This window comes from Chaetura pelagica, unplaced genomic scaffold (assembly GCF_000747805.2).
Source record: "Chaetura pelagica isolate M959 unplaced genomic scaffold, ChaPel_1.0 scaffold171, whole genome shotgun sequence".
NCBI classification, from domain to species: domain Eukaryota; kingdom Metazoa; phylum Chordata; class Aves; order Apodiformes; family Apodidae; genus Chaetura; species Chaetura pelagica.
This window is the reverse complement of record NW_009952066.1, coordinates 1864661-1877152: the sequence shown is the minus strand read 5'-3', so window position 1 is coordinate 1877152 and position 12492 is coordinate 1864661. Positions and strand designations below refer to the sequence as shown.

The 12492-nt window shown below is 44.2% G+C and overlaps 1 protein-coding gene across 1 annotated transcript in view; it reads right to left on the bottom strand.

Annotated features, from left to right (window-relative positions):
• The window catches only part of RALGAPA2 (Ral GTPase activating protein, alpha subunit 2 (catalytic)), a 156895-nt gene that overhangs the window by 143687 nt on the left and 716 nt on the right, over positions 1-12492 (bottom strand). The gene's annotated exons all lie outside the window — the stretch shown is intronic.

Here is a 12492-nt window from a genome sequence, read left to right as displayed (position 1 = left end):
AGATGACTGCATGAGCTCTGCTGCCTCTGTCTGCAGCGAGGAGCTCTGGAGAAAACGCATAGATAGGGCTCCCAAAGGCGCTAGTTTTGTGATTAATGGTATTGCTCAGTGCTTCATTGACCGGATCCTCAGCCTGTGCAAGCCAGAATAGCCTCAGTGTCAGGGCTGTGGATATGCTGGTGTGCTGGAGCTGAGCACCTGATGCTGTGACCAAGACAGGATGCAAGTACTTGTGTAGTTACTCTATATAGCATTCATGTTTTCTCTTGTCAGCTCCTTCCACATTTTTTTTCAGCTATGCTGATTCTTATAAATAAAAAAGTAAATATTTCCAGTTGTATAAATGCTTAAAACTGCCAGAACTCATTTTATCAAGAAAGACTTGAAATTCCTGCTCTGCCTGCAGCCAGTGCCACCTCCTTGTCCTCCTCCCAGCCAGTTCCAGGCAAAGCTGTTCTCAGAGCGAAGGAGCTCTGCTGCTCCTGTGGAAATGGGCAGCTGAAGGAGATGGTGAGTTGGCTGCAGAGAGGACAGCTGCTGCGAGCTTGGCTCTTGCAAGCCCCCGGAGATATGGGAGGGAGATTGACAGCGCGATGTTCCTGAGCTCTGTAGCTCACAGGGCCTGGCTAAATGTCACTCAGCTGCAGGAGGGGCACAGCACCATCCCTGGGCAGTTTGGTGTGCAGCTCGGTAGCCCTGACATCACTCCAGGTGGCATTTCCCTGCTCGGGGAGCCAGCTAATGAGCGGGAGGTTGTGTTCCAGTGCAACCTCAGAGCATGCCCTTTCCGAAGGGAAAATAAGGTCGCAAACACTTGCTAAGTAAATAGTGTTGTGAACTGTTAGTGAGGCTGCAAGAGTAAACTTTGGAAGATGTGCTTAATCTCTCTTCTCCATTTGGCTGCTTTTGTATAGCTCTTAAATCACAGAACTCTCTCCCTCGGAGCTAATTCTGTCAGCCCCAGCCTCTTCTGTGCAGGGGTGTTTCTGCTGGCTCATGCTGTGTTGAGCTGCTTTGTTTTACAGCTGTTTTTGGGGGGTTTTTTTGTTTCTCTGCAGTATCCTTGCAGTGTCAGGACAACTACATTGCAGTGCAAAGTGCTGTGCAGGCATGTGGCATGGAGGGATTGTCCCCCAGAGCATTGATGAACTCTAGGCAAAGGGCAAGCAGGATTCCAGGGAGCCACCTGGGGTCAGGTAGCAGTTCAGGGCGTGGAAATTAAATCTAACAGTACTGGCACAAGCTGACAGCTGGAGCTCAGGTTAAACATGCTTGGAGAACATTCTGCTTAGACCTATGCTGGAACTATGCCCTGTTGCTCTGTATGAACTTACCCTTGGTGTTAGTAGCTGGGAGCCTGCAGAAATACCAGGCTGCTCAGGTGAGCAACTTGTTTCACACACCTTAGGGCATGTTTGCATCTCAAGTAATGGAAATTGTATCAATGGAATAGTCCTGAATCCTGCTGTGGGATGATAACCTGTCCTGCCCCAGCGGGGGAATGGGCTCGGGTGCTTCCACTGGGCTGTTCTGCCATCTAGCTGTCTGTCCAGTAAATACATTGAAAATACTAGATAGGTTCCATAGCCCAGAAGAGAAATATGGGTTGCTTCTCTCTGAACAAAAATATCTTCTCCCGATATTCAATTGAGCTATCTCTGTACCTGTTGTTAAATTGGTTGTGTGATTGTTCCTTCCACTGAAATTTGCATTTGTTAGCTTCCACAGACTGCATTTTGTGTGTGTTGGACTAATACGTAGCATTTCTCTGTAACACAATCAGCTAGTTAGGAAGTACCCAAGCATGAGGTTTCTCTGTGTTTGCAAGTGTTGGAAAGAAGTAGCTGGAAGCCTCTGCCTCCATAAATTCATTTGCAGCTTTCCTATCTTTTTTGCAAGGCTAGTGAGATGAGGGAGTCTTCAGGGGAAGTTCTACAGGGAAAATCATGCCTGTGAGTCCAAATGCAGCAGTCAGTATTCTGTGAGTAGCCATCATCTCAGCAGCTTGCAGCTTGAAATTCCAGCACTGACATTTCACACCTGAAATGTGAGTGTATTACTTGAGTGAACTGTGAGGGTGAGAAGGGATTACTGGCCCAGCCTGGGCCATAGTACAGGGCAGTGTCACTGACTCTGTGACACTTTTCTTGACTGTACTTCCAGCACAGGTTTTCAAAGGTGTTGTGAATTCATCCCTTGGTGGCTGGTTCTGGCACTTAATTAGTGAGCTGTATAAATGAGCATCTCTGTTCTGCAGGCCCCTGAGGGGTTGCACAGGCTCACTTGTGCAGCTCATTCTGCTGAGCTGGTGCACAGAGGATGAGATTTGAGCGACCTGAGCCTCTGAAGGGGGTGTTGGACCTTGAACCACACACTTTAGTGTTTTTTCTTGGTTTTGCTGTTGCACAGTTCACCTTGACTGCATCCTTTCTGCTTGTCTTCTGCCTTTGTCCCTTGTGTATTTGGGCTGCAGTCCCTGTGGGGCATGGTCTGCCTCTCCATTGGTCCATACTATGCCTTGCAAGAACTTGGATGAGGCCTAGAAACCTTCTGTAGTGATAACAGCAAAGGAGATGGGCTTTTGTGTTAAGGAGTAGACCTGAGTAAACATGCACATGTTCCATTATTTACAGAACACTTAATTATTTTTATAGCTAATTAGCATTTTCTCTATTTTGATATTTTTGCTCTGATATAATACATGCTAAAAAAGATGACTCACATGGATATAGAGTTTCCTTCACTTTGAAAGGAGCCTTTACCTGTCTTTTTTGTTCTGTTGCATTCAGAAGTGCTGTTTGCAGGCCCACTAACCATTCTCTTGATTGCAGCTGATTTTTTCCTCCTTTAGAGTCTTGCCAGTAGATTTTGCTTGCACTGAGCTTAAGGGGAAGACTTTTTAAAAGCACTGAGGACTGTAAGGAACCTAGTTTCACTGGAAGGTTGGATGCCTAATTGCCCTTCCTGCCATTAAACAGAATCTTCCCATATGGGTTTTGTTTGTCGGCTTTTCCCTCCCCACATGGGCAAAAATTGATTGATCAATGTTCATTACAAAGTTATGAACAAACGTCTCTGGTCTCCTTGATGCCTTGATGTCAGCCCAGTGTGTTCTCTTTGCTAACAAAATTAGTTGCGAAGTCAGCAGGAGGCTCATGAGAACACAGAGCATGGGGTTTGTTTGCATAGCACACAGGGCTGCTGCTGCTGAAATAACAAATCGTCCCTCTCTGCTCACAGATCTTCTGAGGGCGGTGGGTTTTTGGTTTTGTTTTAGGAATTGTTGTTTGAATAAAAGGTCATTTACTGCCTTATTGAGGGGAAAAACAACAGTGTAGATGTACAGTGGCATACTGCACACTGGGGTTTTTCAGCGGGCCCACAAAGGCGGTGGTGTGCAGGAGCTGTAAACAGCCCTGGCACCACGTGTGAGTGGGATGTGCTGGTGCCAGTCCTGGGTGCAGAGCAGGATGCACCACAGCCTTCAGCTTCCCTCATCCACGCTGGGCTCAGCTCAAGGGGTGCTGGTGCTGGCTGAGCCCTGGTTGGCAAGGCACAGATCCTGCTAGCGCTGGTATTGCCATATGCCCAGAACTAAGGATGTCATTGGTGCTCCAATGTCCTCCTGCAGGAGCAGGCTCAGGAGGAGGACCCTCTGCCACTGCTCACCCCCCAGCCAGGCATGCTGACAAGGACCTGTACTATAGTTTGCAGGAAGAGAGGTTGTTGGTTGTGGCTGGGCTGGGCAAGACCTCACCTGCAGCTGTTGATGGTTCTGAAGGAGATGGTCCCTTGAGAGCCTTGGGCTGTAGTGGCACAGGTCTGGAACACCCAGGTCAGATGGGCTGTCCCTGGAGCTGTGCTGTGCTAGTGCTCTCACCAAAGCCCCCTCCACACGCTTTTCCAAGGTTTAGCTTACACATTTACCAAGATTCCTCATTGTGTCCTCTACTAATAACAGCTACAATAAGGGGTGTTTGCTCCTGCCACAACTCAGGGGGTCACACTGCAGGGGCAGATCTGGAGCTGGAAGCTTTGGAGCTGCCTGGAATTACAGACCCAGAGTAGCCTCAAGCCTACATCCAGTCGCTACTAGGGCCTGTTGCATCTCCAGCAGGAAAGCTGTTGTGTGCAACACTTACCCTGTGGCTGCTGCTTCCTTCTGCAACCTATTTGCAGCAGGACAAGCAAATCCAGAAGGGTTTGGTGTTGGCTCTTGTAGATATCTTCACCTTCATAGCTATTCTGTGGAGCACAATGTGCCCAGAGTATGGAAAGATGGCTCATGGGCAGTTCTGCATTTGTTTGCTCACCATTCAGGTGTGATGATGCTCTTATCTCTCTTTTCCTGCTAGATTCCAGTCTTCATGTCTTGCAGAAGTATTAAGCTGCCTTATGTTTAGCTTCACTTATATTCGATACTTACATGTTATTTTTAAATCTGTGTAAACAAATGTGCACTGGCAACACTAACAAAATGCAATCATCACTTCCACCTCTTTCTCCAAAGTTTTTTGGGTTTCTGCTGTAACAGCAGGAGCCAAAAATGTGCAAAATGAAGAGAGGTTTTTAATTTATGGGAGTTTATAAAAGGCTTCTTTACGTTCAGATTAAACCCTACTGCAGGTTCAAGGGAATGTTTAAGAAAATCAATTTTCCCAGGCTAAAGAGAGCAAAACCACTGCAGTTTATACAGTGTTCTTTGTTACTCGAATCAATAGCTCTGTCCCCATGAATGGCTGAATAATCACTTTTTTATATCATGTTAGTACACGCACAGACTTATCGTCTCCAGACTTTGTTGTTGAACCTGCAGTAAAATATTTTTGATCATTAACAGTTTCTTGCTGTTATCCTTGTTTAATTTTTTCCTGTATCTGAGTTTTGCTCTGAGCTTGAAATGTGGTGATTATTCCCTGCTGTGGCACTGGCATAGAGTAAAAAAATGTTTCAAATAAATTAATGTTTTTCCAATAAATCACAAGACATTTCAAGCATAACAGTAGCTAAATGCAGCATCATTTGGGTTTCTTTTTTAACTGGGAATACTTTCAAATTGTCTGTTCCAGAATTGCTAATAGTGAGAGGGAATGTACCCATCCTAGCAAATAGCTGTGTTTGAGAAGAAACCGCTTGGATAAAATACATCTGAGGAAGAGCTGACTGCTTTTGTCCCATCCTAAACCAGGGTGGTTTCATTCAGTGCTGTGTTGGCTGTAGATGCTGGGAAGAACCCTGTCCCCCTTTCTCTCTGTGGGAAGAGTTATTTTCCTTCCAGGTGTTCCCACCCCTGGAGGGGGATGGAGTATTTGTACAAGTAGAGGTTACAGACCCACAGCAGGATGGGTGTGCAGGTGAGAGGTGTGGTGGGAGGACACTCTAGTAGGAGGCCTTTCATTGTTTTTAATGGTTCTGCTGTCTTAATTACGATGTTGCAAATTGCTGCAAGGACATGATCCTGTCAAAACCAGCCAAGATGTGCCTTGGAAAGGCTGACTAAAAACAGAAGGCTTTTTGTGGTTTGTTTCAGTAATTCCTACTTATTTACCGCTTTGTATTTTAAGCATCATCTTTTCCACTTGCAAACAGTTACATTATTAAAAAGATATTTTCGGCTGATAGTAACCTTGGCAGTAGCTGTCAAGGCTAATAGTTTGACATTTCAGATCACCCACAACTAATCAGCTGAGCGTGGCAGCACATGGGAGAGAGCCATTAGGGACGTGTGGCTGCAGCACTGGCGGCTGCTCCGTATCCCACTGGCTGGGCACATGGCAGAGGGAAAAGGGCTTTTGAAGGGCCAGGGAGCATTCAGCCATGAGGGTGTGAGAGGTAAGACCTGTTCATGAATGGCCTTTATGGTAAGCACCTGGTGCTCCCTTCCAGCTCCTGCAAGAGGCTTTCTTCACTTCTTGAACAGCTAGAGTTATGGACATCTTCCACAGGGTCTCCTGCCTGGCACCCAAAATGGTCTGTGGTGAATGGTTTCCACAGCTCTCTGGAAGCTCAGGGAAGTTCAAATCAGCCAAATCTTGTACCAGTCTCTCCATGATCCTCCAGTGCCCAGGCCTAGGAGCCAAAAAAAAAGAACATGAAGGAAGAAATACCTGTTTTGCTTCTCAGGTCTCCTACATGGCAGAGTAGCTGGGGATGTTAAAGTGTTTGAGCTTGTTGACTGCTGAGAAAATAGCATTTCTGCTCAGGTGCTGACCAGGCTTTGCATCTGCAGTCTAGTGGGGAAGAACTTGGAAGCCACCTGAGTAATTGCAGCTCTGCCCCAGGATCTTGGCACATCTGGCCTCTGATTTTGTCCAGAATAGGGGTTATGACAGACAAAATGGAGAGCTGCTCTGGTTACATGAAGGGCAAAAGCAACTACCTGTCCTTGATTTTATTTAAGAGGACAAAAATATATGGACAGTTCAGGGCTTCTTTGTGGCTTTGCCATGCCAGGAGCTTTGCTGCTACAGAGCATGTCCAAAATACACTGAATTGGCAAAAAAAAAAAGATGCAGGTGAGCTTTGTGCTAATCTCCACTTAAATCTTCAAATGACAGAAGTATCCCCTCTTAGCGAGGGCATGAAGTCAATGTTGTGTGTGGTTCCTCCAGTGCCCACTTAAAGATAATGTGTTTTCATAGACACAGTTCAGCATATAAAAGGCAAGTTTCCACCTGGTTACAGCACCTTGGAGTAAATGATGAATGCAAGGACTCTTCTTTTTCCTATCTCCTCTTCAGAAACAGTGAAATACAAGTAGCTTAATATGGCTGACACTTCTGTAACTAAGCCCATGAAAGAAAAGGTGCAAGGTGTTTGTAAAGCAAACCTGGTGTTGCAAACAAGCTTTTTTTCCAGCGTCTGTCCAGACCAGCAGCACTGCCTGTGTGTGACATGAGAAATGGGGGTCTGTGTCCACCCATGGGACCATGTAGGTCTTATTTCTAATTGTCACATCATAGTAGTGGTCTGGGGGGATAAATTTGTGGGGGTTATGTACATTCTTTCCTTAGTACTCTTACCAGTAAGGATATTTCAGTGAAATCTTTATTTATTCTAGCTGATTGTGAAGCTTAGGGTGTAATGTAAAATCCTTCTAACAGCCTTGTCAGAAAGCTGGAGCCAGGAAGAAAACGTTGATTTTTCTGTGCTCCCATGACCACTGGCTCCTGGTGCCAGCTGGGATGTTTCAGCCTTTGGGAGCTAATTAGACACCCGTATTTCAGCATGAACTTATGGTTGCTTCAGACAAACAATTTAAATCCAGAGCCTGTTTGTTCTTGTGTGCTCAGTGCAATTCAACTCACATGCCTGAGCTGCCATGGCACTTAAATTGTCCCCATATATAATTTAGTATTATATTAGACTTCTAACCTCGCCATTATAACAATATTGTCCATAGATGTATCATGACTTTAAAAGTAGCAAAATAATTTGCAGATATTTTTTCTCCTCTGAGATTCACCCAGAGATTGGTGACAGGCAGCATGTTGGCCAAGAATGGTTAAAAATAGTTGATGGACTTTAATGTGGAGGGCACTTAACAAGAACTATCCTATTTATCTGTGCCGGGAGGATGGGTGCACCCTCTAGTGCACAAAGTTCAGAGGCATTTGGAGCTGTGGCTGGAAGAAGGAAACCCTGGGTGGAAGCTGAGAATGAGGAGTGAAAATCTCCCATGTAATTGATGGGAAATCCCTGCTGGGGTACCCTGGCATGTCTTAGCTCCACTGCCAGAAGGATGCCTAGATATCTGGACCACTTTTGGCTGCACCTAATTTTTCAAACAGTGCTTGTTCTCACACACTTATGCTCTGGGCCAGTAACTTCCTAGGGAGGTGTGAGAAAAACCAACACATCAGCTACAGGTTTGTGCTGCTTCTGAGCTCCTGCTGTTGGCAGGCATCTTCTAATGGGAAACTTTTCTCCCCTCTGTGGTAACTGCTTGAGTTCTGGGGAGAGAATAGGCAGAAAGCATGAACTAAACATCTTTGTTTTCTGGGATTTTCCTTGTTGGCTTAATTGCAATAACATTTATATCACATAATATGGTGCAGCAGGGTTGTAATTTTCCTATCATGTAAATTGCAGGCTGAAAATTGTGTTAAGAAAAGACTGTAGAGAATGAATTGCTGCTTTCAAACTGACTACTGCGAACTGACAATGAGACTGGCAAATAGATACCAAAGGCAGGGTGGGTTTGTGTGTGCTGTTAGTGAACTGTAGCATGGTGATTCTAAACATATTTTGGCACACTGAACATTTTTTTTAACTAAAAACCACTGTCTCTTCAAGCATGCCTGTATTTCTTGCAGGCACTTAAAAAAAGGGACACATTCAGTATGCCTAATTCAGTCTGTGTATTACTGAAGTACAACTAAAAGGGACTTTTAAAATTCAATTTCCATTGTTATTCTTGGATGTTGGGGTTTTTTGTCCCTACAAGATGCATCATCTTCACCTGTTCCTAAGCAGTTTGGCTTTCCTGGGGCAGTGATTTCAATGATGTTCACAAGGGACATGAAGGGCTGCTTCCTAATAGCTGAGCAGTCAGATGGACGTGTTAAAGAAACTAATCTAGATAATCTAGGTCCTTTTTGAAAACCCAGTGCTTCAGCTCTGACCTCTGACATACCTGTCAGCCTTGGTGTACAGGTAAGAGATGGGCTGCAAACACTGCTGTAATTTCTTAAGGCATTTTCTTCTGCTTGTTTTTGAATACAAGAAGGATATGGAGAGTCAAAATTATAACAATTTAAAAAGTTTTAACACAAATTAAGTCACATTTTTGAAAGCCCTATATATTCAGATGTATCTGTGTTCTGTGCTCATAGAAACATGTTTTTGTGGATTTCCAGTTAATAGTTCCTGGGTGGGGTTGAGATGTTTGGCGGGTTTTTTAATGCTTTGGCTGCTAGTAGAGGCTTTTAGTTAGTTTTAGAAGCAAATGTGGCAAAGCTGGCTTTTCAAGACTGTTTGGGCCTGGAGTGTTTTCCTGAATCCCATTTCATGCATTCAGCAGTCCTTTCTCATTTGGGTCTCTTTTTGCATGTAGACCCTGTAACACCTTGGTGTTCTGGTTCAGGCCAAACCTAATGTTAAGAGGCAGGGGTTTATTTGGCGAAGGAATGGCAGTGCTGTGTGATCAGGGAGAACAAAGCAGTTTCCTTACTGTACGCTCCAATTTGCTTTCAGGCTTTTTGGGTTCAGTCAACTGTGATGCTTTGCTGAACACGTTAAAATGCATGAAAGTGCCTGTCACATCCAGCGCCCTGAGTCCTGTGGTGTGGCTGGGAGGGGCTGCAGCATCCCTGTCCTGCCTCTGCGTTGGCAGGAAGGCTCAGGAGTTTCTCCTGGTAATGCAGAATATGTGGGCTCATCATAAGTAAATGACCAGTCAATTTAATGTGACAGATGGCTCTGATAGATTTGAATAATTCTTATTAATTTCTTTGAAAAACAGTGTGTTCCTAAGCAGAATGAATGCAAGCAGCCTGTGAAATTGCCAATTTAATCACTGAGTTTTGCGGGGGTACCAAAAAGTAGCGGAATTAACTTGTCTTCTCACTGAATAGTCCAGTTCTGTATCTGTAAGCATGTATTATCTCAATCTGGCTTCCAAGTTTAGTTTCAGGTGTGAGGGAGGGGAAAAAAAAATCCTTTATTCCAGTCTTTTCTTAATTTTTATGTACTATTCCACAATACTGCAAGGGTTTGTTTTTTCCTAAAGATACCAAACAGGGTAAGTTTAGTAAAAAGCATACTGTGGTGCTCTTGCTTATGGTCTGCTTGGTCTGTAAATTAGTTCTGTAGATATTACTTACAGTAAGTATTAAGCTTATTTTACGAGATAAAGGAACTAAACATGCTGTGAATAAAGCCTTCTGCAGGTATAATTCTGCAAGAAAATGTGAAAAAGGCTTTTGATTATTTAAACCTTCTTTTTTTTCCTTCCTTCCGTGACTCCTCTCCACTGGAAGAACTTTTTTGCATGTCACCAGAGCCAAGGCCTTAAAGTTTTGAAGCACCAGGTGAAGAAAGTAATTTCATGGTTCATGCCACTGTTAATGTTCTGTTGTAATTTCCAGCAAGCAAACCCCTTCCGTCTGAGTTTGAGATAATGAAGGGTTTAACTTTTTGGTTCTGTCAAATTAGTTGTGGGAGCAAGGAGAGAGGCCCACTTCCCTTTTGGTTTGGCGGAGATTGCCTGCACAGACAAATAAGTGAGCATTACAGGTGATTCTTTCTTCGTGCGGATGTAGAGAGGTTCCATTTATTGCCATCAAATGCATTAAGCTGGAAGTCAAAGCCCTTAGCTTTTTGCTTGCTGCTAGTCTGGACCAGAAGACAATCAAACCATAAGGGTCATTTTCTGCATGAGCTAACCTTTTCCTCTCTTATGGTTTGAAGCCTTTGTTGACAATGAGATGCTCAGTGGGAACATTAAATTAACACTTCATATTCGTGGCTGTAAATTTACTGGCAAGCTGAGGAAAAGTCAGGGAAAACAAACACTCCATCATTTCTGCTTCATTTAGCTGCTGAATGGGGACACTCTCACCTGCAGAGAAAAGAGGTCAGGGCAAACAGGGATAATTTTAATCTGACTCTCAGCCTAGTCTTTAGTGGCAGTGGATTGTGTTGCATTCTGTGCTGAAAGTAAAGGTGAGAGCGAGGTGAGAGCAAGAAAATGGATTAAGTACTATGTGAAATGCTGAAGAGACCTTGTCGCAGGCAGAGATGGATGGCTGGGCTGGTTACTACGGAAACTAACAGGCTAAATACTATTAATTTTGCAAACTACAAAATCAGTTGGCTCTCAGATAAATAGCTGCAGTAAGATTTCCTTGTGTCAGCCAAAAGATAACACTCAATTCCTCTGCTGAAGGTTTAAAAAACAAGCTGTTTTTCTTTCACTCTGAGATAACGGTGCTTAATGGTGACTTCATCCACACCATGTTCACTATCTCCTGGCTCTTTCCCAGGTCATGTCAATGGTCTTCTGGGGCTGGTGGGCAAATAATGCTGCAGTGCTGGCTCCTTCCACCAGCCATTAGTGTGTGACACGGGTGCCCAAGTTTTTGAAACACTCAGTGTCTTAAAATTGGGTGTTTGTGGGTTTTGCCTTTTTCTGTCAGCAAATGAATGTTATAAATTCTGTGAAAAGGGAAACTTTCATTACAGAAAGTTATCTGAAGGTGAGAAGTAAATGGCTGAAACCACACATGTGATCTGCAGCACTTGTTTGCTCTTGTTGCTAGATAGCCATGTTTGTCTAAAAGCTGTTAGCAAAAGGTTGGTTTAGGTATTTGAATTCTCTCATTAGGGAGCTGAATGGACCAGCAGCCACTGGGCCAAAACATCCCTGGGGCAGTGGGAGAGCTGGTGAGAGGGAGGCAGAGAGCAGCAGAGAGAAGGAGATTAAGAAGCTGCGGAAGTGACAAGATGATGATAGAAAACACTTTCAATAGTTGTAATCCTTGACATGCAAGGACAAATAGGAATGCTTTTGTTCTCAAATTTAGATTAAGTTTCGGCTCAGGAGTAAAACTGGTAGTAACTGCATCTCCTGGTGTACCATGCAACATACAGGTCTGCAGTTCATTGCTGCTGACCCCTGGGAAGTTCTCCTCTACACAACCATGGAGGGAAGTGGTGTGGGCAGTGAATGGCACAGGGTGAAATGTGAAGCACAAGATGATTTTCAAAATTATATTTTCCTTTGATTCATAATGGGGTGGGTTTTCCTCTGCTGTGGCATCCCCAACCTGTCTGTCCACACCAAGCAGAGCTGGAAGTGTCATTTCATAATTTTCTTAGTGCACTTAGAAGGAAACAGGCTTTAACAAGAGGGCTTTGCAAATCAGGCAGTTTGTATGGGCACATGACTTCTCAGGAACGTCTGAGGCAATGAGAAAAGAGACTTATGCGGAGCAGTGACATTTTTATGATAATTAGAGATGTTATGGGTAGTTACAGTAAAGGGAACTGCATAAAATAAAAATATAATAAATTCAAATACAATTTACTTTTGGCCAAACGGCTTTCTGATCCAATTGCAGAGAATTGCAATACCATGCAGCAGAGCTACAGATATTTTAATTAGCTTTTCCTGCCTGCTGACAGGCCAGGATAAATGTCTGTTTACCTGCGCTTTGGATTTGGAGTGTGAATGAGAGCCTGGGGAGGAAAAGATGTTCCCCTGATGGCAAGAAGAGGGAAATTAAGATCCTTAAAGCAAATTGGGAGGAGGGGGAGGAGGAGGGTCAGTTAACTAAAAATTTCTCCAAAGGTAGCGAAATGTTGCTGGGAATACTGTGCATGGCTTCTCCCCACTGCTGTGAAAAGGGTGGCTGTGAAATAAGCAGCAAAAGAAATGAGCTACATTATCCAGACTAATGAATTCACAAATTGTTAGCCGACTAGGGGTGCCTGACATCCTTCTTGAGGAGGCCAAAGGCATCACAACACATCCCCCACCCGGGCATTCCT